Source organism: Stenella coeruleoalba (genome assembly GCF_951394435.1).
Source record: "Stenella coeruleoalba genome assembly, chromosome: X".
NCBI classification, from domain to species: Eukaryota; Metazoa; Chordata; class Mammalia; order Artiodactyla; family Delphinidae; genus Stenella; species Stenella coeruleoalba.
In genome coordinates, this window is record NC_137152.1 from 6,946,921 (window position 1) to 6,967,101 (window position 20,181).

The 20,181-nt window shown below is 49.8% G+C and overlaps 1 protein-coding gene across 15 annotated transcripts in view; it reads left to right on the forward strand.

Annotated features, from left to right (window-relative positions):
* The window catches only part of TBL1X (transducin beta like 1 X-linked), a 271,015-nt gene that overhangs the window by 214,979 nt on the left and 35,855 nt on the right, over positions 1-20,181 (forward strand). The gene's annotated exons all lie outside the window — the stretch shown is intronic.

Below are 20,181 nucleotides of genomic sequence, written 5' to 3' on the forward strand. Positions count from 1 at the left end.
GTTCTGGGGCCGTCCCATTCCGGGGGCGGGATGAGGCAGTATGTTCTTTCCCCTGACGTTTCTGTTCACGTGAAATCAGATTGGAATTAAGATCAAGAGCAGTTGTGATAGATACGGTGAGGGGCGGGGGTGATTTGGGGTTCCTGGCCCCCAGCACAGGGAGGGCATTTATGGGCTGGTGTGTACATATGGTGTGTATATATGGGGGTGGGGTGATTTGGGGTTCCTGGCCCCCAGCACAGGGAGGGCATTTCTGGGCTGGTGTGTACATATGGTGTATTTATATGGGGGTGGGGTGATTTGGTGGGGTGGCTTGAACAGAAATATATCGTCTCAGTGTTCTGCAGGATAGCGGTCTCAAAGCAAGGTGTCAGCTGGCGTGGCTCCTTCTGAGGGCTGTGGTGGCGTCTGTCCCAGCCTCTGTCCCAGCTTCTGGTGCTTTCCCGGCTGTCTTTGGCTCTCCTTGGCCTGTAGGTGCATCCTCCCCTGATACATACCTGCACCTTCACGTGGCATTCTCCCTCTGCATGTACCTCTCTGTCTAAACTTGTCAGGTTTCTCCTTTTGTAAAGACACAGTCATATTGGATTAGGGGCTCATGGTGTTCCAGTACGACCTCATCTTAACTAATTACATCTGCAGTAAGCCTTTTTCCAAATAACGTCACATTCTGAGGAGTGCTGGGGGGTAGGACTTCAACATGTGAATTTGAGGGGACAGTTCAACCTATAACAGTTTGCTCTGCACACATTTAAGCTTTATACACTTGGTGTCATGTTTTATATATTCTGCAACATGATTTTTCAAGAAGGAAGCCAATTCCCAGGTCCCACTTGCCAGAAACACACGTGCTAGGACTCAGGGTGAACCAACTGTGGGCCCCTGGGACGGGCTCTTTCAGGGTCAGCCCAGAAGGGTGCGATGGGCAGGCCTTGAAGGCAAACCAAATGGCTCGATTCTTATTCTTGAACACATTATTTACCCATTGGAAAAATGGTTATCCTGGGGCTTCCCTGGTGGCACAGTGGTTAAGAATCCGCCTGCCAGTGCAGGGGACATGGGTTTGAGCCCTGGTCCAGGAAGATCCGACATGCTGCGGAGCAGCTGAGCACGTGCGCCACAACTATTGAGCCTGCGCTCTAGAGCCACGAGCCACAACTACTGAGCCTGCATGCTGCAACTACTGAAGCCCACAGCGCCTCGAGCCGGTGCTCTGCAACAAGAGAAGCCACCGCAGTGAGAAGCCCGTGCACCACGAGGAAGAGTCGCCCGCATTCTCCGCAACTAGAGAAAAGCCTGCTCAGAGCAACAAAGACCCAAACGCAGCCGAAAAATTAAATAAATAAATTAGAAAAAAAAAAAGGTTATTCTGGGCAAAAGGGATGAAATACATCGGGCATGTAGCATGTTATAAATAAACCTCTCCCCACCAAGCCTGGATCTCTCTTTCTGCAGCGACCCCAGCTAGAATTAGTCGTGGAAAGTACACGTTCTTTCTACATATACACTCGAACATTTGGATTAGCTTTTGCCAGAACATAGTATAAAAAATGGATAAGCAAAACAAAATAGGCACTGCCTCCCCCTGTAAACCAGGGCAATCACCACCACTGCTCTGATGCCTTAACCTCAGAACTTAACCAGGGAATCTCAGCTGCAGTACAAGTGTTCCCCTAGCACTGATCTGATAGATTCCCAGAAACGATTGCAAGTGAAAATTCCATGTACCCCACCCTGTCTCCCTGTAGATTTCCAGCATTGCATTTGGGATTCTTTCCTTTTAGAAACACCTCCTCCCAAAGATAGGATGAAGGTAAAAGCACAGTCACAATGTGTGAACCAATGACAGGCTACAATTCCCGCCTCCGTCTGCGCACAGCAGGGTGAATCAAGGGTGCGAAAGAAAGCTTTCGTGTAACCCAGAGAAAGGTTTCTCCCGGGCCGTGGGGCAAGAGCGTTGTGGACCTCTTTGAGTAAACACAGAAATCTCCATTCCTCCCCCAGAAAGGCGAAACTTCCTTTTTTGGTGTCTGTTTACATTTGTCTCACATTTGTTGATAAAATTTCTGTAACCAGGCAACTGAGAGGGAGACTTGGGAGACAGCAATGTATAGAATTTCATCAACGCTGATTGCATGTAACGTCTGCTGAACTGCTGTCCTAATTTGTCAGACTCCCTAGAGAAAGTGCCATAGGTTGAGTGAGGAGTTAAGAGAGGACTCTGTGTTCCTCTGACGACTGACTCGAGTACCCCACGAGGACGTGCCCCAAAGAAGAAATGCCTAAGGTGTAAGTGTTCATTTGGGGGTTGTTGTACATGTTTATCTCAAATCTCAAGCTTTGGTTAAGCGTATGTTTATTGAGCACCCACCAAGTGCCAGGAGCACCTTCTCCTTGGCCTGTCAATGTCTCCTTTCTAATTTAAAAAAAAGAAAAAGAAAGAAAAAAGTCTCTTGATTAAGTATCTGTGCTCTCTCTCCTTTACCACCGTCAAATGCATTAAAGCTAACTAAGTCCTGTATTGTGACAAGTGATTCATTCCTCAACCCCTCCCAGCGTGGCTTCTCTGCCAAAGGTTGAAAGTTCTCTGTTGTGACGTCTTCAGTAATCTTCATCCTCAGGTTGTGTGTAGAAGAAAGTGGGTGTGGAGGAGGACGGAGATGGTAGGTGGTGAGGACCCCGCGGTGAGGCAGACCCCTGGTTCTCTGGTAGATCTGCTCATCACCTCACAACCAGGAATAGACTCAGAGGTCCACCACCACCACCCACCACCCCCCCCCTGCCCCGAGGGACAAGTTCCCTGCAACCACGGGCACTCCTGGTCCTGCGGCCTGAGCCGATGCAGACAGTCCTGCACTAAACGTATCACATATCAGGTAGGATGCCTTCGGCTGCAAGTAAGATAACCGACAGAACATTCATCCCCCCAGATAGCAGGAAGGCAGGGTATTGAAATGATACTTTCCTGAAAGTGTTCTGCGAATCCACATCTCATCTCTGCAAACTCAGGAAAGAATCTTGAACATGGGCTTGTTTTGTGTTTCTGCCCTCAAGAGGCAGAGTTCGTATCATCTGGGACTCTTCCCTGACCGTATCATCTGGGACTCCTCCCTGACCTTCACCCAGCTGTGTATATATTCCACAGCCTTTTCCTTCAAGGCTTCTTGTCACCGTTCGTTGTCTGAAGCAAGGGCCGTGCCCGTAGAAAGCACTCCCTAAACACTATTGATTTGTGACATCTCACAGGTGCGCTTCATGGCAGCCTGATACGTGAAGCTGGTTAGTTAGTAAGCAAGGCTTTTCAACTCAGCAGGAGGAGATTTTGACCAGCTCTGGCACCAGAGTGGCTCAGTTGGTTTTTGCATGAGTTACCGGTAGTCCAGTTTTGAGGGCTAGGAGTCCGTTGGCCTCTGCCTTACAGGGGTCAGTCGTGTGGTCAGATCTGCCATCTGGGCGATTTTTAAGAAGCAGATTGTGGCAGAGCGTCTTTGCCACGCAGCCCGTAAGTTCCCTTCACGATCCGAGCAAAGGCTCGCTGCCCAGCACGCATATAAGCCAGTACTGTGTCACCAGCTTTTGAGAGAAGAAGGAGGTCTTTTGCGAGGTCAACCTGCCAGGACTCACATCTGTCTCCCTGATCCAGGGTTTGGGGCAAAACTCAAAGGGCTGGGGGAGTTTTGAACTTGGAAGCTGACGGGCTAGTCTCCAGTCAGCCCGTACAAGCTCCTCGCGCTGCTGGAAGCCAGGTTTTCCTTACGGAAGGGTCTCTCGCTTCACGAAGGGCTCTGGTGGCAACGTTTCTGTTCTCTGAGTTCCACAGACTGAAGATTCTTGGTTCCAGGGTCATCCTGGAGACGGGTTCTTGTCTTGTGCTGACACAGGGCTGTCTCTGTAAAACAACTCCAGGTTCGAACAATGAACAACCTGTTTAAGGAGGCACAGCCTCTCTGAGCTGCTCGGTGTTCTCCATGCTCTTTCAGTATGCATGCCTGTCAGCCTGCCTGGGCTTCCGCGAGCAGCCCCTCCAAACGCCGGGCGGACCGTGAGTTCCTCCCCGCTGCTCTTCGTGAATACAGTGGCGGAGCCCGGCGTCGGTATGAGAAGTGAGGACATCCGATGAGGGAGTCTCTGTAGGCATATTAAATACTTCCTCTGGGGCCTCATCCTCAAATCTAAATTATAAAGGAAATTTGTTCTCCCAGATCCAGTGGGGCAGGGACCCAGTGGACGCTAGCGTTGGTGGCCGGCAGCTCTTTACACAAGCAGGGGGGTTACCTGCCAGGAGTTGCCAAGGCTCTGGTGAAGGAGCTCAATGAATGGGTTTGGAGATCCGTCACAAACAAGCTCGAGTGTCTTTGTTATGTCGTGTGCACAGGACCAGCTCCATGACGGACGGAGGGAAAGATGGTCTCATATGGAGCTGGGTCAATGTCACCATTAATTCTGGAAAGGAGAGAAGGTCTGGGGGTTTGGGGCCAGATTCTCCATGACGTTAAACGATGACAAGACCTTTTTCTCATTCATCTCAGTTGGCAGCCTTGGAGAAGACAGACATGACCTTTCCTTGTTAGATGTGGCTGCTTCTCCCCTCCCCACCCTCATCTGTACCATCTTTTTCTTTTTCTTTCTCTCTTTTTTTTTTAATGTAAGGTATAATTTTCATGCCATAAAATTCATCCTTTTTGGAGTACAGATTTGCAGTGTTTGCCAAACGTTTACAGTTGTGTAACCACCAGCACAATCAAGATACGGAACAGCTCCATCACCCCAAAAAGTCCCCTGTGGCCCTTCCCCCCACTGCAGCCCCTGGCAAGCACCTCTCTGCTTCCTGTCCCTGTAGTTTTGCCTCTGCGAGAATGTTTTGGGAGTGGAATCTTCCAGCAGGGAGCCTTGACGGTCTGGCCTCTCTCGGTGCGTTTGACGTTCGTTCACACTGGTGCGTACATCAGTAGTTCCTTCTTTATTGCTACATCATATTCCATTTTAGGGATGCAGGGCGGTTAGTCCTTTGTCCTGTGTGAGAACATTGGAGTTGTCCCCAGGTTTTGACGATTACAGCCAAGGCTGCCACAACGTTTGCGTACAGGCTTTTGTTGTACGTGGGCTTTCATTTCTCTTGGGTTGGTATCTGGGAGTGGGATTGCTTGGCCGAGTGGCCAGTGTGGGTTCAGTTTATCAGAAGCCACCACATCCTCTTCTGTCCCACTCGGCAGCGAGGCACTTCACAGCCATCCGTGGTTTTATAGGTTTGATTCGAGTTGTAGAGCTCATTGGTGCCTGGGGCGCAGGACATGTTGGGAAGTAAGGAAAAGGACACTGTCCCCCGCAGATATATCTACAGGATACTGATGACGTTTTACGCTTCCTCTCAGGGTTTAAAATTAGCCTTCGTGAGCCTGTACCGGGGTCACGGTTTCCCCAGATCTGCTGAGTGAGAGAACGTCCGCCCGTGCACACCGGCTCCTCCTTAAGCAGGCACCTTTCTGCGGGAAACTAGGGAACTCTGCAGCCTGGCCAGCCCTCCAGTGGGTAAGACCAAGCGTGTGGGCAGGACATATGTCCGTCTGGGCCGGCTTCCAGGTAGATAGCAGGATTCCGACCGGCAGGGCCCCAGGTAGGGCAGATGCTAAAAGTTTCCATGCGTTGATTTGACTACACACCCAAGGTATTAATGTCATTGAAACTTGGGGAAGTGTTTCTCTACTGTGAGTTTTGTGACTGACATTTGCACACCAGGAAGAACAGACAGGCTTAATCAAAACCACTTGACGACTGTGGTGGTAACCGTAACAGTGAACAAGGAACACAAGTGAGAAGTTGTTTCCCTAACGTTTTGCCAGGTGCGGGTGTGTTACCTGGCTGCGTGTCCCCAGTGGCTGTTTCTTTTAACATTTTAGATGGTAAGAGGAGCTTATCATTATGATAGATGGTAGAAATTCATTTATCATATATCACAAATCAGCAGGATGGTGAACTTCTTTCTTCATTGTAGAGATTTAAAGACTTCCCAGTAGGATTGAAAACTCCTCATACGCTGGAATTTACTTTCTGATCTGTCATGATGCGTGGTCGAGAGGCCAATCTATTACACATATGTTTTGCCTATATTAGCATCGCCGTAGGTGCCTTATTCTGAGAGGAACATCAGTGGTTTTCAAAAGTAAAAGTCTGGGGCTTTCTTGGTGGCGCAGGGGTTGGGAGTCCGCCTGCCGATGCAGGGGACGCAGGTTCGTGCCCTGGTCCGGGAGGATCCCACATGCCGCGGAGCGGCTGGACCCGTGAGCCATGGCCGCTGAGCCTGTGCGTCCGGAGCCTGTGCTCCGCAACGGGAGAGGCCACAGCAGTGAGAGGCCCGCATACCGCAAAAAAAAAAAAAAAAAAAAAATCACAGTGGGGGCTTCCCTGGTGGCACAGTGGTTGGGAATCTGCCTGCCGATTCAGGGGACACGGGTTCGAGCCTTGGTCTGGGAGGATCCCACGTGCCGCGGAGCGACTAGGCCCGTGAGCCACAACTGCTGAGCCTGCGCGTCTGGAGCCCGTGAGCCACAACTGCTGAGCCTGCGTGTCTGGAGCCCGTGCTCTGCAACGGGAGAGGCCACGACAGTGAGAGGCCTGCGCACCACGATGAAGAGTGGTCCCCACTCACCGCAACTGGAGAAAGCCCTCACACAGAAACGAAGACCCAACACAGCCCAAAAAAAAAAAAAAAAAAATCACAGTGGAAGCAACGCAGTGTCCGTGACGGAGGAGGGGGAAGCACAGTGTGGTTCCTCCATTCAGTGGGATGTTACCCGGCCTTACGAAGCAAGGCAACTCGGACCCGTGCTCCCACGGGGATGGACCTTGAGGGCCCTGCACTCAGTGAAGTAAGCCAGGACAAAAGGCAGATCCTGCGCGCTTCCACTCACACGAGGTCCCTGGAGGAGTCACGTCCACACGGACGGAAAGGTGGGTGCCGGCAGGTGAAGGAGGGAAGGGGGAGTTCGTGTGGGAAGGGGATGGAGTCTCCGCTTGGGAAGATGAACAGATTCTGGAGGTGGACGGTGAGGATGGTTGCACAACAGTATGAATGTGTTTCACGCCACTGAGCTGGACACTTCAAATAGGTAACACGGTGCATTTGTGTCATGTATATTTTAACCACAACTTTTAAATAAATCACAGCATTATAGGTAAGTTTTCTGTATAGCGTATTTCAGAGTTTGGAAAATATGTCTCAAAAGGAAGATAAGAAACCACTTAAATTCCACAGTAACATTATTAACACTGAAAGGCTTCTTAATAGAACCATACAGCATTTGGGGTGAGTCCTTGGCACACGTAGCGTCATTTTTAAGCTAGGTTGGTATCCTACAAAAATCTGGTTATTTTTTAAAAATAATGCTGAAAACAGCATGTTTTGCAGTAGCAGTATACTGGAGATTTCCCAAATGTCTGTGATTGGCTCAGCAGATTGTGATAGGTCCATATCCCAGAGTCCCACTCAGCAGTAAGTGGGAACGAATTATCGATACATGACACAGCCTGGGTGAGTCTCCAAGGAGATGTGCTGGAAACCACAAGCCATCGTCAAAGGCCGCAGACTGTGCGGTTCCTTTTGTAGAGCGCTCTGAAGAGGGCAAGCCTGCAGAGATGACTGCCGGGCGTCGGGTGGCTGGGCCACCTGCACAGGGCTGCTGTGGGGGAGTTCTTTCATGCTGATGAAAGAGCTCTGCGTCTTGACCGCAGAGATGATCACACATGGACACATGGGATAAAATCTTACACGCTACGTGCGTAGGTGATGCGCGTGCGCACACGCACAGGTCAGAAATGGCGAAACCTGGAGAAGGTTTGCAGTCAGGTGACCAGTCGGTTGGATGTAACTTCTCGGTTTTGATATTGTCCTAGGGCGAGATGAGATGTCACCATTGGGGGAGGCTGGCTGAAAGGCACACAGGACTCCACTGTTTTCACAACTTCCCGTCAGTCCATGATAATCTTGAAATTATTAAACAAAAAAATTAAACAGGAGTGATAATTTTGCACTTCCATGGTCTGCAGAGCTGTGTGTGTGTGTGTGTGAGAGAGAGAGAGAGAGGTCAGTAATACAACCGAGGCCGAGAAATTTTAATTAGAATTTGCAGGTCATTAGCCATTGTGCAGGCCTAGGGTTTTGTTGTTGTTGTTGTTGTTGTTTTCGGTACGTGGGCCTGTCACTGTTGTGGCCTCTCCCTTTGCGGCGCACAGGCTCCGGACACGCAGTCTCAGTGGCCATGGCTCACGGGCCCAGCCGCTCCGCGGCATGTGGGATCTTCCCGGACCGGGGCACGAACCCGCGTCCCCTGCATCGGCAGGCAGACTCTCAACCACTGCGCCACCAGGGACGCCTCTAGGCCTAGGTTTTGATGGGGTGTCTGTTTTACTCGGATTCCACTAATAGCTGTATTAACTAAGAAGTGGATAGCCACACTCACCTTCTGGGGCTTTTGGAAAGAGAAAAAATAAAGAAAGGTCATCTGAAGGTGAACGGCAGTGGTCATGTGTACATAGCACAAGTTTTTGCTTCCTTGGGAACTCAGCAAACTCGGTGCCGTGCTCACCTGGCCGTCTCCTCCTGGGTAATTGTCGTGAGAAGCAATTCTGCATTTGATTGGGACCATAGGTACTGGACGGGCTGTATTTTTACGGGGAGGATAAAAGTCTATGCAGTGTTCCCCATCCCTTTTCCAGTGTTGTACGAGGTTGTTAAATATCCCCTCATGGTCTTTAGCTTGACGAATTCTATTAGGTGGGCAAAGTTGAGGGTCTTAATCTCTGGAGATATTCTGAATGGCCACAGGAGCCTCTCCTGGCAGTCAGGAAAGAGCCAGGGTTTCTCAGCCGCAGCGCTGTTGACATTTGGGGCGGGTTGTTCTTTGCCGGTGCGGCTGTCTGGTATTGTAGGTTGTTAAACCGCATCCCTGGTCTCCACCCACTGGATGACAGCAACGCTTCCCCACCCTCCCGTGTTACAGCCAAAAATGTCTCCACTTTGCCAAATGTCCCCTGGAGGGCAGAATCATCTCCAGTTGAGAACCCCTGATACACATCCTTGAGCTGTGGGATGTTTCTTCTTCCAGTTAGTTTTTATTGGAAAGTGGAGTTGTAATGGGATTCTCATTTTCTCACTCTATCGTCTTCTTGGGCTGCATTTTGATTCCTTCTGCTGCAGAACTCAAGTAGCCTTTAAGAGTGAGCATAATGCAGTCCCTGTTTTTATTAAATTTTTCCAGGGTATTTTTCCACTCGAGGAAGAGGGAAGTCTGCCAGCACCATTCTCTAGCAGATAATAAAATAATCGGGAGTAGCAGTCTTCAGTCTGGGTTTTGTTTTCGGTTTGGGGGGGTGCTTTGGACTCCCAGTGAGGAGTTTAGATAACCAGGAAAAGGGTGTTCCTCTTAATATTTTTGAATAATTGCATCTCCAAAAATGATTAAGCGGCATTGCCCTCTGTAATCCCAGCAGCTGACACATCAGCCGGTAGGCTCCGCCGTGTTTCCTAGGACCGTGGAATGACTTCTTATGCAAGACACGTTTCCCCGGATTCGGGAAGTCATTTTAATGGTTCAACTATCTTAATTTAAACGCAAGTTCAGGGCTTATTGTTCAGCTGAGGCTCTAAAAATATTTTTGACTGCAGTGGCTCTTCTCCATTGCTAATGTTGTCCCTGTTTAGAAAGAGAATCTTTATGAAACGGTAAAGACAGGCATTTCTCTGAGGTAATGGTAGCCTTTGCTTTAGAAATCATAAAGGAAAGTATTAGTTTCATTAAATAATAAATCAGGAAAACCTGAACAGTTTGTCCATGTGAGTAGAGGACGAAAGTACCTTTAAAATCATGTGAGGGAGTTCCCTGGCGGTCCAGCGGTTAGGATTCGGTGCTTTCACTGCCGCGGCCCGGGTTCGATCCCTGGTCGGGGAACTAAGATCCCACAAGCCGCCCGACCAAAATAAAAAAATAAATAGAAATAAAATAAAATCCTGTAAAGCAGTGATGTGTCATGTGCTCATGTCTGCCAGGAGATAGAAGCAGCGCCTTTCTGGTGGTTTGTGGGCTGCGCCCCCTAGAGCGCCCTCAGGCTCGATGGTTCGCTAGAAGGATTCACAGAAGTTAGCAACTGTCACACTCAGTGGGTTACAGCACAAGATACAGGTTATAATATACTGCATGGTGCTCTCCCTGAAGTAGACACAGGTTAATTGTGTGAGGCCATGCCTGTGTTGAGTAGCCTGTTGTGTAACCCTTCCACAGTGTATATCCGTGTGTCAGAGCATCACAATGTACACATTGGCATACGTCAGTTATACCTCAGGAAGGCTGGGGAGAAAAGATACAGCTCAATCAAAGTCAATCCTATGTGTCTCCATTTCTGTTATGTTCCTCTTAATTGTAGTATAATTTGGTTTATATTTTGTTTGTTCAAATGTCTTGTTTATGCAACATCTGATAGTGCCCTTTATTTTGAATTGATAGCTTCAACTTTTCTCCATTAAAATTTTATCAGGGGGCTTCCCTGGTGGCGCGGTGGTTAAGAATCCGCCTGCCAATGCAGGGGACACGGGTTCAAGCCCTGGTCCGGGAAGATCCCGCATGCCGCGGAGCCACTAAGCCTGTGCGCCACAACTCCTGAGCCCACGTGCCACAACTACTGAGTCCATGTGCCACGGCTACTAAAGCCTGCGTGCCTAGAGCCCGTGCTCCACAACAAAAGAAGCCACCGCAATGAGAAGCCCGCGCACATCAACAAAGAGTAGTCCCTGCTCGCCGCAACTGGAGAAAGCCCGCGCGCAGCAACAAAGACCCAACGCAGCCAAAAATAAATAAAAATAAAATAAAATAATTTATTTTAAAAAATTAATACACCCGCCCCCCCCCCAAAAAAAAGATACAGATTACAATCGGCCAAGGGAAGAGGTGCACAGGGTCCAGTCCAGGAGAACCGGGCACAGCTTTGCAGGTGTCCTCTCCTGGCGGAGCGACCTGATGGTACCTCATTCTCCCAGCAGCATGTACGATGACACGCGCAGTGTTGCTAACCACCCAAGCTTTGGTGTCCAGGTTTATATCAGAGGGCAGTCATGTGGGCCTGCAGCACCTGCTGAGGGGGACAGAAGGAGAACCTGGACAGGCCCTGGCTGTGTCCATCCTGCCCCAGTCCAGTCCAGGTTGTGGTTGCATATCCGTCACTTACGCATTTGTGAGTATGTGTTTACCTCACTTTAAAAAATCACTTTAAAAAATGTAGGGGTGGATAAGTAGCTGGAGAATATGATGCCCACGCCTCTTATGTAGAAAAGAGTAAAGCACCCCCAGGAGAGCTTTGTGGCATCACTAATGCACACGCCTCCTCCAGCGAGGCCTGCCCACGTTCCCTTTGCAGAGCACAGTCTGCAGAGGGGCTGAGCCTCCCCTTACGCTGTGCACGGGCGTCGGGAAGAACCTGTACTATGAGAATCGTCTCATCACAGACCCTCTTGTAGTGCTAGTTGCCAGCGAGCTCCACTTCGTTCAGAAAGAGTGTTTTCCTAAACTGCTCTTTGGGTTTGATGATAACCGCTTAGAGTAGCAAAACGGAACCGTGGAGAAGTTGCCTTTTTATGTCCCAGATGTTCACAATCATCCCATTTCCCGTGCAGTTTTGGTTGTGCAATCTTTTCTAAGCTCACTGCTCTCATTTGTATGTGTGTGAAAGCTCAGATTCAAGACTTGCCATTCTTGTGCTCATTAATTTGTCGGGGGGGCGGTGGGGGAAGCAATTAGAATAAAAACCACTCGAAAATCAGTTGAGTATTTATAAGTTACAGTTGTTTAAGTATGTGTCTTGCTCAATATAGCCAAGCAATTTCCCTTGGTATTGCCATCAGAGAGAGGTTAGATGCTGTCGAAGATGCCCTTAAGTCTTATTATACCGTAGTTTCCTACTTTAAACGTTAGTGATGATATGAAAAAACCTAAGATGGTTCCTGTTTCCTTTTTTTAGCTAAGACGAAATAACCACTTACGAAGGTGCCTGTTTCCAAAGTTCATACACCATTACGTTTAAGATCCGCCTGCTCTGAAATTCTAATGTGACTTTAAAAGTGTCCGGCTTTGATGTATTTTATTTCCTGCCAATTTCAGTTCCCTTTCTTCCTTCCAGACTGAAGAGCCAGTCATCTGGACTGTCAGACACAACACTGTCCTTTTCTCCCAAGTTTCTATATGTTGCTCTACTGATGTCTCCACCACCCACTTCTTAAATGCCATTGTCCCCAAGGTGACATCCTTATCTTTCCCTCCCATGTCTATGTGGCCAGTGTGCTGTTCCTTCTGCAAGTCTAGGTGTCCATCCTAGCCTCTCTACTCACCCCCAGTCTAGGTGTCCATCCCTAACCTCTCTGATTCCCCAGTGTGGGGGTCCATCCCTAACCCCTCTGATCCCCCAGTCTTGTAATCTACCTCCAGCCGCTCTGTTGCCTTCCATACTGCTGTTTTGGCTGTGTATCTCCCAAGCATTCTTTAACATCATTCCACACTTAATACCATTGCCATTTCCTGACCACTGTCCCTCCCCGGCAAAGAAAAACTTCCTCTGTCCCATAATCGTGTCGTGGCTTAATATGAAAACATCAGAATCCTGTTCAAATATTCCTTCTCCATAATATCTTTCCTACTGTCTCCATCAGCTGGGCACTCCCTGTATCTTGTCAGTGCCACCTCTTTCCCCATTGTCACTGCTTTGCCTTAGTGACAGTGGCGCCCACTTGTCGAGCACGTGCTGTGTGCCAGGCATGATTCTAAGTACTTGACCGATAAAACCATTACCCCTAAGAAGGAGGTGCAGCTGCCGCTACCATTGACAGATGAGAAACCCAAGGCGTTGAGAAGGTAGCCACTTGCCCAGGTCACACTGCCAGGAAGTCGTAGAGCTAGGATTCACAACAGGCCATCTAGCTCTGGAAGCTTACACTTAAGTGATTTTTCTGGACTCTTTTTTTTTTCTTTAATTTATTTATTTTTGGCTGCCTTGGGTCTTTGTTGCTGCGCGTGGGCTTTCTCTAGTTACGGCGAGCGGGGGCTACTCTTGGTTGTGGTGCGCGGGCTTCTTGTCGCGGTTGCTTTTCTTGTTGCGGAGCATGGGGTCTAGGCACGCGGGCTTCAGTAGTTGTGGCACGCGGGCTCTAGAGCACAGGCTCAGTAGTTGTGGCGCACGGGCTTCATTGTTCCGCGGCATGAGGGAACTTCCTGGACCAGGGCTCGAACCCGTGTCCCCTGCATTGGCAGGTGGATTCTTAACCACTGCGCCACCAGGGAAGCCCTTTGTTGACTCTTAATGTGGTGAAATTGTTGATTTATCTTTCGGCATTAAAGCCTGCATTCCTGGAATAAACCCCACTTGGCCCGGACATTTTGTCCTCTTCATATATACCACTGAATTCCGTTTGTTCTGTGTCTGGAATATTTGAGTGTATTTTACCAAGAGAAGTTAGGCTGTGGTGTTCCTTTTTGGATTTCCTCATCATGTTTGGATCTTAGTGTTATAGTGGCCTCATAAAACAAGTTGAGGGATCAGAAACTGCTTTCCTAAGCACCTGTTGCTCCCATCACCTAGTTTAGGTCTCTCCCCTGGATTAGTTGGAGAAATCTTTCTGTAAAAGATAGTATTTTCATCTCTGTCACAACCAGTCATTTCTGTCTTTGTAGTGCGAAAGCAGCCACCAAAAATACATAGACATGGGCTTCCCTGGTGGCGCAGTGGCTGGGAGTCCGCCTGCTGATGCAGCGGACACGGGTTCGTGCCCCGGTCCGGGAGGATCCCACATGCTGCGGAGCGGCTGGGCCCGTGAGCCATGGCCACTGAGCCTGCGCGTCCGGAGCCTGTGCTCCACAACGGGAGAGGCCGCAACAGAGAGAGGCCCTCGTACCGCAAAAAAAAAAAAAAAAAAAAATACATAGACACATGAGAGTAGCAGTGTTTCAGTAAAACTTTATTTGCAAAAACAGGCAAGGGAACAGATTTGGCTCAGAGGATATAGTTTGCAGACTCCTGTCCAAGCCTACTAATGGAATGTAGGAGTTTCTTCCCATCCAGGGAACCTGGACGCCCCCACTGCCCCCATGTGTGTATAGTGAGTATTGATTACTTCCCTGTCCTTTGGACACTTCTGTTGCCCTCCTCTGTCTACACATGTATTTCCCATCCTCAGTTCTCTTGTACTGTCTACATCATTTTTGCGTCTACCTAAAAGTATTTTGTTAATATTTATTAACATTTTTCCTTAAATTGAAGCAGTTACTTTATTCTGAATTTTCAAATACATCTATTAATTGTACTTGCATGAGGCACATTAAAGTAAATAACTTTGACTTTAAAAGATCTGGCCCTGTGCTACGTAAAATTGTTTTAGGTACTGTCAGAGGTAGGGATGCCATCCGGGAATCCTTGATATGCACGAATAAAGCAGTTGTCGTGGTTTGCAGGTCTCTACCTGTCTCTCGCTGGCTTGTCTGTTGAGTGGTGGCACTGCCCTAGGTGCTGGGGTTGGAAGGACAGATGGGAGGGGGAAGTCTTTTCCTCCCCACCTAGAGACTGTCACAGATTAATTAAAGAGGCGTGTGACACAGAGGCTGATAAAAGTGAGGTTGGAGGAGTTCGCAGAGGACCACAGGGGAGGGTGCAGAGAGCAGGAGGCACTTGAGCTAGAACTCTTCAGGCAAAGGAGGAACGAGAGCATTTCAACCAAAACCAAGAGCCAGAGTTCGTGCCGGGAGGCTCAGCAAAGCCCCGCGTGTTTATGGAGGAGGAACCATCTTGGCGAGGGCAACAAAGGATACGGGACGGGAGGGGAAGGAAGGAAGTACTGGGACGCTGGGTCAGCAGCACAGGAAGGCCAGGCTGTCCGGTGGGAAGCCACTGATTAGTCTTTGAAAGTAAATCTGGAGGCCGTGTGTGTAAGTCAGGGATGACTCGCAGTGAAAACAGAGACTCAACCAAAATGGTGACTGTTGACACCAATTAGCAGCCGGGGGAAATGCTCATATTGTGTTAGGTTAGAAAGAACACGGGTGCAGAATTCTAGGACCCCAAGAGTTACACGTAAAAATTACTTTGCGTAGGGCAAGCGGACTGGAGGAAATCCCCCGTGTGAGAACAGCACTTGTGTCGAGCATATAATGCTTGACTTATTCCTTCTCTCCTCCAACTTGGTTTCTCTGTTTTCCCCCCAAGTCCTATGTTAATTGTAGTTTTTAACCGTGCTGTCCGTTGTAAATCTCCGGTTTGGCAGTCGTGCTCGACTTTCCCAGTCAACGAATAGCAGGGTTCACGAGGGTTCAAAGCCGTTGCGGCCACGGTGCCAGAAGGGGCGGGCTCCGAGCGAGGCTTCTCCGAGCGGCGGCCGGAAGCGGGAGCTGAGGTCTGGGTGAGCTTGTGGGGGCAGGCGGCCGCCTCCCCGGCGCCCCTCGCGGAGCTGCCGCCCCCCCCCCCCCTCCCCCGGCCAGCTTGGCCCCAGGAGGAAGTAGCACCCTTGGTTTACAACCTGACTCGTGCTCTCTCCTTCTGGAGGCCTCCCAGGTTTAGCGGATGTTACAAGTCTTGGCAGGGGTGCGAGGTCTGCAACAGCCAGCAGCCCAGGCTGCTCTCCGCCGCCACCCCTGGGGTCCAGGCCAGATGTTAGAAGTGAAACCCTGTTTTTAACGAGGTCCTCCTGGTATTTCTTCTGGGCGCCATCCAAGCAGTCCCATTTTACACTGAATTCCACGTTACGGCAGGTCGGTGAGAACAGGTCTGCGGCTCAGAAAGCCACCTCCCTGCTCTCGGTTTTTTCTCCAGCAAGATACTGGAGAATTGGGACAGTGTGGGAGAGCTGGGTCTCGGGGATTTTTTTTTTTTTTTTTAAGATAAACGCCTTGAAGTGTAGAGTTGTCATGAACATGTATAGTGATGTAGACTGAAAAATCAAAAAGAACTCTCAGCATATGTTTGCGCTTTTTACCATGGGTAAAGCTAGAGTTTACGGTTATAAATTGCTTCCCGGGCAGAAAACGTAATCCTCTGGTGAGACGAATCCATCACTTCCAAAAAGAAGAAGTGAACTGATAATACATCGGCCCCCAGAGATGAGGGTATGATTTCTTATTCTCCCGCCTTTTCTGTTTACATCTTCTCACTCCGTGTGTGAGCATGTGTGCGTGTCTGTGTGTGTGTGTGTGTGTGTGTGTGTGTGTGTGTCTGTGTCTGTGTTCCTCTGTTTGATTTATTTGGTCCAGCTCGCTCTGGACCACCCTCAGCCTCTCTCCCGTCTTTATTTTTATCGGTACTGTCCCCACCCGCACACCTGAGTCACCCGGTCCCCCCACCCTCCTCGCCCCCCAAGAGGAAGGCGGGCCGCTTTGCAGGCAGCTGCAGTGCTGTTAGAGAAAACTTTGTGATCCGGGAAGTACTGGCAGAGGAGAAGCTGTGCTGACCGCGCCGTGTCCAGGGATGTTACAGAAGTAAGGAAGTGCTACGTATTCCTTAGCAGTCCACGGTTTCGTTTTCAGAACGACCCCATTGTCAAATCCCGGTGGCCAGTTGGACTGGATGAGTGTGTTGACCAGTGGCTGCTTGGTGGTCATTAATCTTAGGGCTGGAGCGACGGCCAGAGCCATTGACCTCTCTCTCTCGAGGTGGCTTTTGCAGGCATGTGGAAATCGTAGTACAGTCCCCCCATGCACAGACTCTCACATGTGTGCTTTCACTTCCTGACCAGTAGGGGGCACCCCCACCAAGCTCCCCACCCTCCGTTATGTTCATAAAGCCGTGGTCCCGGTTCCTCTCTCTGTTTCTTGGCGTCTGGTCTCTGCATGTGATAAGGTTTCTTGTGGCCCTGGTGGCCTGGCGTGGCCGCTTCCCACTGGAGTTGTAAGGAATGGCTTCTTCTTTCCGTGGCCTTCATCTCTCCGTGTCATCACTCACTCACCTCCATAAATTAAAATCCCGTGGGTTTGATTGGGACGATAAGGTCATTTTTTCCTCTGCCTAGAATTTTAGATTTGAAAGGGACCTCGGAGATCACCTAATTCCACCTGTTTGTTGGTCAGAAAAGGAAGCCAGGGAAGCAAGTGAGGGCAGGCCCGGGCCTCGGAGCACATGGGTGAAGTGTGTTCTCTCTGTGAACAAAAAGAAACAGTACCAGGGCTTCCCTGGTGACACAGTGGTTGAGAGTCCGCCTGCCGATGCAGGGCACACGGGTTCGTGCCCGCGTCCGGGAAGATCCCACATGCCGCGGAGCAGCTGGGCCCGTGAGCCATGGCCGCTGAGCCTGCACGTCTGGAGCCTGTGCTCCGCAACGGGAGAGGCCGCAACAGTGAGAGGCCCGCGTAAAGAAACAGTAGCAAACTCCTGCACCACTGCATCTGACTTTGCTGTCTCTTGTTCCCAATATAGTTTTTTCATACACTTCATCTTTGTTTGCCTCTTTAACCTGGAAAGCATTCTGTCTAGTTTCTGCAACGTAGGCCTTGTTTGCAACTTATTTCGTTGAAATTTGAAATATAAATGGTATAAACTGAAGAGATGATTTTCTTCCTCTTTTTAAAAAGGATACCATTTTGAATCATTCAGAGGTTTCTAAACAACTTTTAGTAGTGTCTGGTGTGTGGGTTAAGAGAATGGACTCAGAGATCAGATGGCCACTTGCTAGCTGTGTGCCCTCGGGGAAATCACTTTTAACTGCTCTGTGACTCAATTTCCCCATCTGTAATAGGGATTTATTAAGACTGAATCATAGGTTGTTGGCAACTCGCTAACCTAATTCATGAAAAGGGCTGATACACATAATAAGCACTTAATATCATTACTTTTATGATTAACTATTATTATTCTCAAATAACGTGATGGGTTTTTAATTCTGGAATAGACATATGGCCAAGAGCCCTCTTTGGTGTTTTAAGACTGTTGCTTGTATGACATCTTCATCTAAAAGCTGCTTTCCCGAAACTGAGTTATTTGTAGTGAGGTGGATGGGCCTAGAGAGTGTCATACAGAGTGAAGTAAGTCAGAAAGAGAAATACAAATACCGTATGCTAACACGTATATATGGAATCTAGAAAAAAAACATGGTTCTGAAGAACCCAGGGGCAGGGCAGGAATAAAGACGCAGACGTAGAGAATGGACTTGAGGGCACAGGGCCGGGGAAGGGTAAGCTGGGACGAAGTGAGAGAGTGGCATGGACATATATACACTACCAAATGTAAAATAGATAGCTAGTGGGAAGCAGCCGCATGGCACAGGGAGATCAGCTCGGTGCTCTGTGACCACCTAGAGGGGTGGGATAGGGAGGGTGGGAGGGAGACGCAAGAGGGAGGAGATACGGGGACATATGTATATGTATAGCTGATTCACTTTGTTATACAGCAGACATTAACACACTGTTGTAAAGCAATTATACTCCAATAAAGATGTTATAAAAAAATAAAAGCTGTTTTCCCTCTGTTATGCCGTTGCACCTAAATCCTTCATTCTTGTACTTCTTCCTAGTCTTTCATTCTGAAAACAATGAGGACTCAGTTTTATTCAGTTTCTCACCCCCCTTCGTCTACATCAGCTTCCCCGGTGTCTCTGAGCCGTTCTACCAGTCCATCTGCAGCCCCAGCTGCTGTACTGAGGAAGGCGCTCTGTGTTACCAGATGAATCCCGATGGGCTTCCTGCCCTCAGGGAGCGTCGTCAGCCTTCTCAGGAGCTAGGAGACAAATGGGGATAAAGCGGGTGCTGCGCACTGCACCACGGCAAGATGGAGGAACGGGGAGGCTGCCGCGGGAGCTGGGAGCAGAGAGCGGCCGTCCCCTAGCGCGAGGACAAAGAGCAGGGATGCGCGGCCGCAGGCCTGGGGACCGGGAGGCCTCAGCAGTAAGGGAGAGGGAATTGAGCGGCAGGGTCGCTCAGCCTGACCCCACTGGCTTCGAGGCTGGATCACTCTTTGGCTTGGAGAGCTGTCCTGTGCATGGTAGGTGTTCAGCAGCCTCCTGGTCTCTACCTACTAGCCGACAGCACACACATACACAGCCCCTGGCGATGAGCAAAGATGTTTCCAGATACTGCCCAGCACCTTCCTCTGGCAGATGAATGGCCCTCGCTTGAAAAGCACGAACCACTGTTCTGGACCAAGAGAGCAGAGTACAAGCAGAGCCATCCTGCAGGAAGGCAGGTGTGTGCTTCTAGCAGAAGCAGCCTGGAGAAGCAGTGAGATAAGGCCGGGCTCAAAACAGGCGGCGCAGCGCTTGAGAGTCTGCCTGCCTGTGCAGGGGACACGGGTTCGAGCCCTGGTCTGGGAGGATCCCACATGCCGCGGAGCAACTGGGCCCGTGAGCCACAACGACTGAGCCTGCGCGTCTGGAGCCTGTGCTCCGCAGCAAGAGAGGCCGTGACAGTGAGAGGCCCACGCACCGCGATGAAGAGTGGCCCCCGCTCACCACAACTAGAGAAAGCCCTCGCACAGAAACGAAGACCCAACACAGCCAAGAATAAATAAATAAATAAAATTAAAAAAAAAAAAAACAACACAGGGAATCAGAGGCCTCGAGGGCTATTCCCAGGCCTGCACGCTCCTCACTGCTTTTGAGAAGGAGAGTAAGTCCTAGGTTCCTTGTGGGGCATCAGCCAGGTTACTGTGGTAGTTCTGTGTCCCATCACATAGCACCTGGAAAGCCTGAATGCTGCTGCCGGACACAAAGGAAGCGCGGAGTAAATGTCGGTGCTAGGCTGCTGCCGTCGTTGCCACTGTCAATCAGACAGAGCAGGAGGAGAGTCTTAGTGCCTTTGGGCCGCTGTAACAAAGCACTGCAGACTGAGTGGCACATAAACACACACGCTTGTTCCTCGCCGTCTGGAGGCTGAGAAGTCCTGGGTGCCGGCAGGTTCGGTGGGACCCCCTGACAGCCCCGCAAAGTGCTCTGGGAAGAAAGTTATATTTACTCCTACAGAGATAACTGTGGGAGTTTCTGCTCGTGTTGATATAAGGGCCAATCCCATTCCTGAGGACTCTGCCCTCATGACCTCACCGCCTCCCGAGGCCCCGCCACCTAATACCATCACCTTAGGAGGGTGGGTGTCAACATATGAATCTGGGGGAGACAGACATTCAGTCCGCAGCAGAAAGAAATGAACGAGCACATATGGGAGGCCATGACATCTGCTT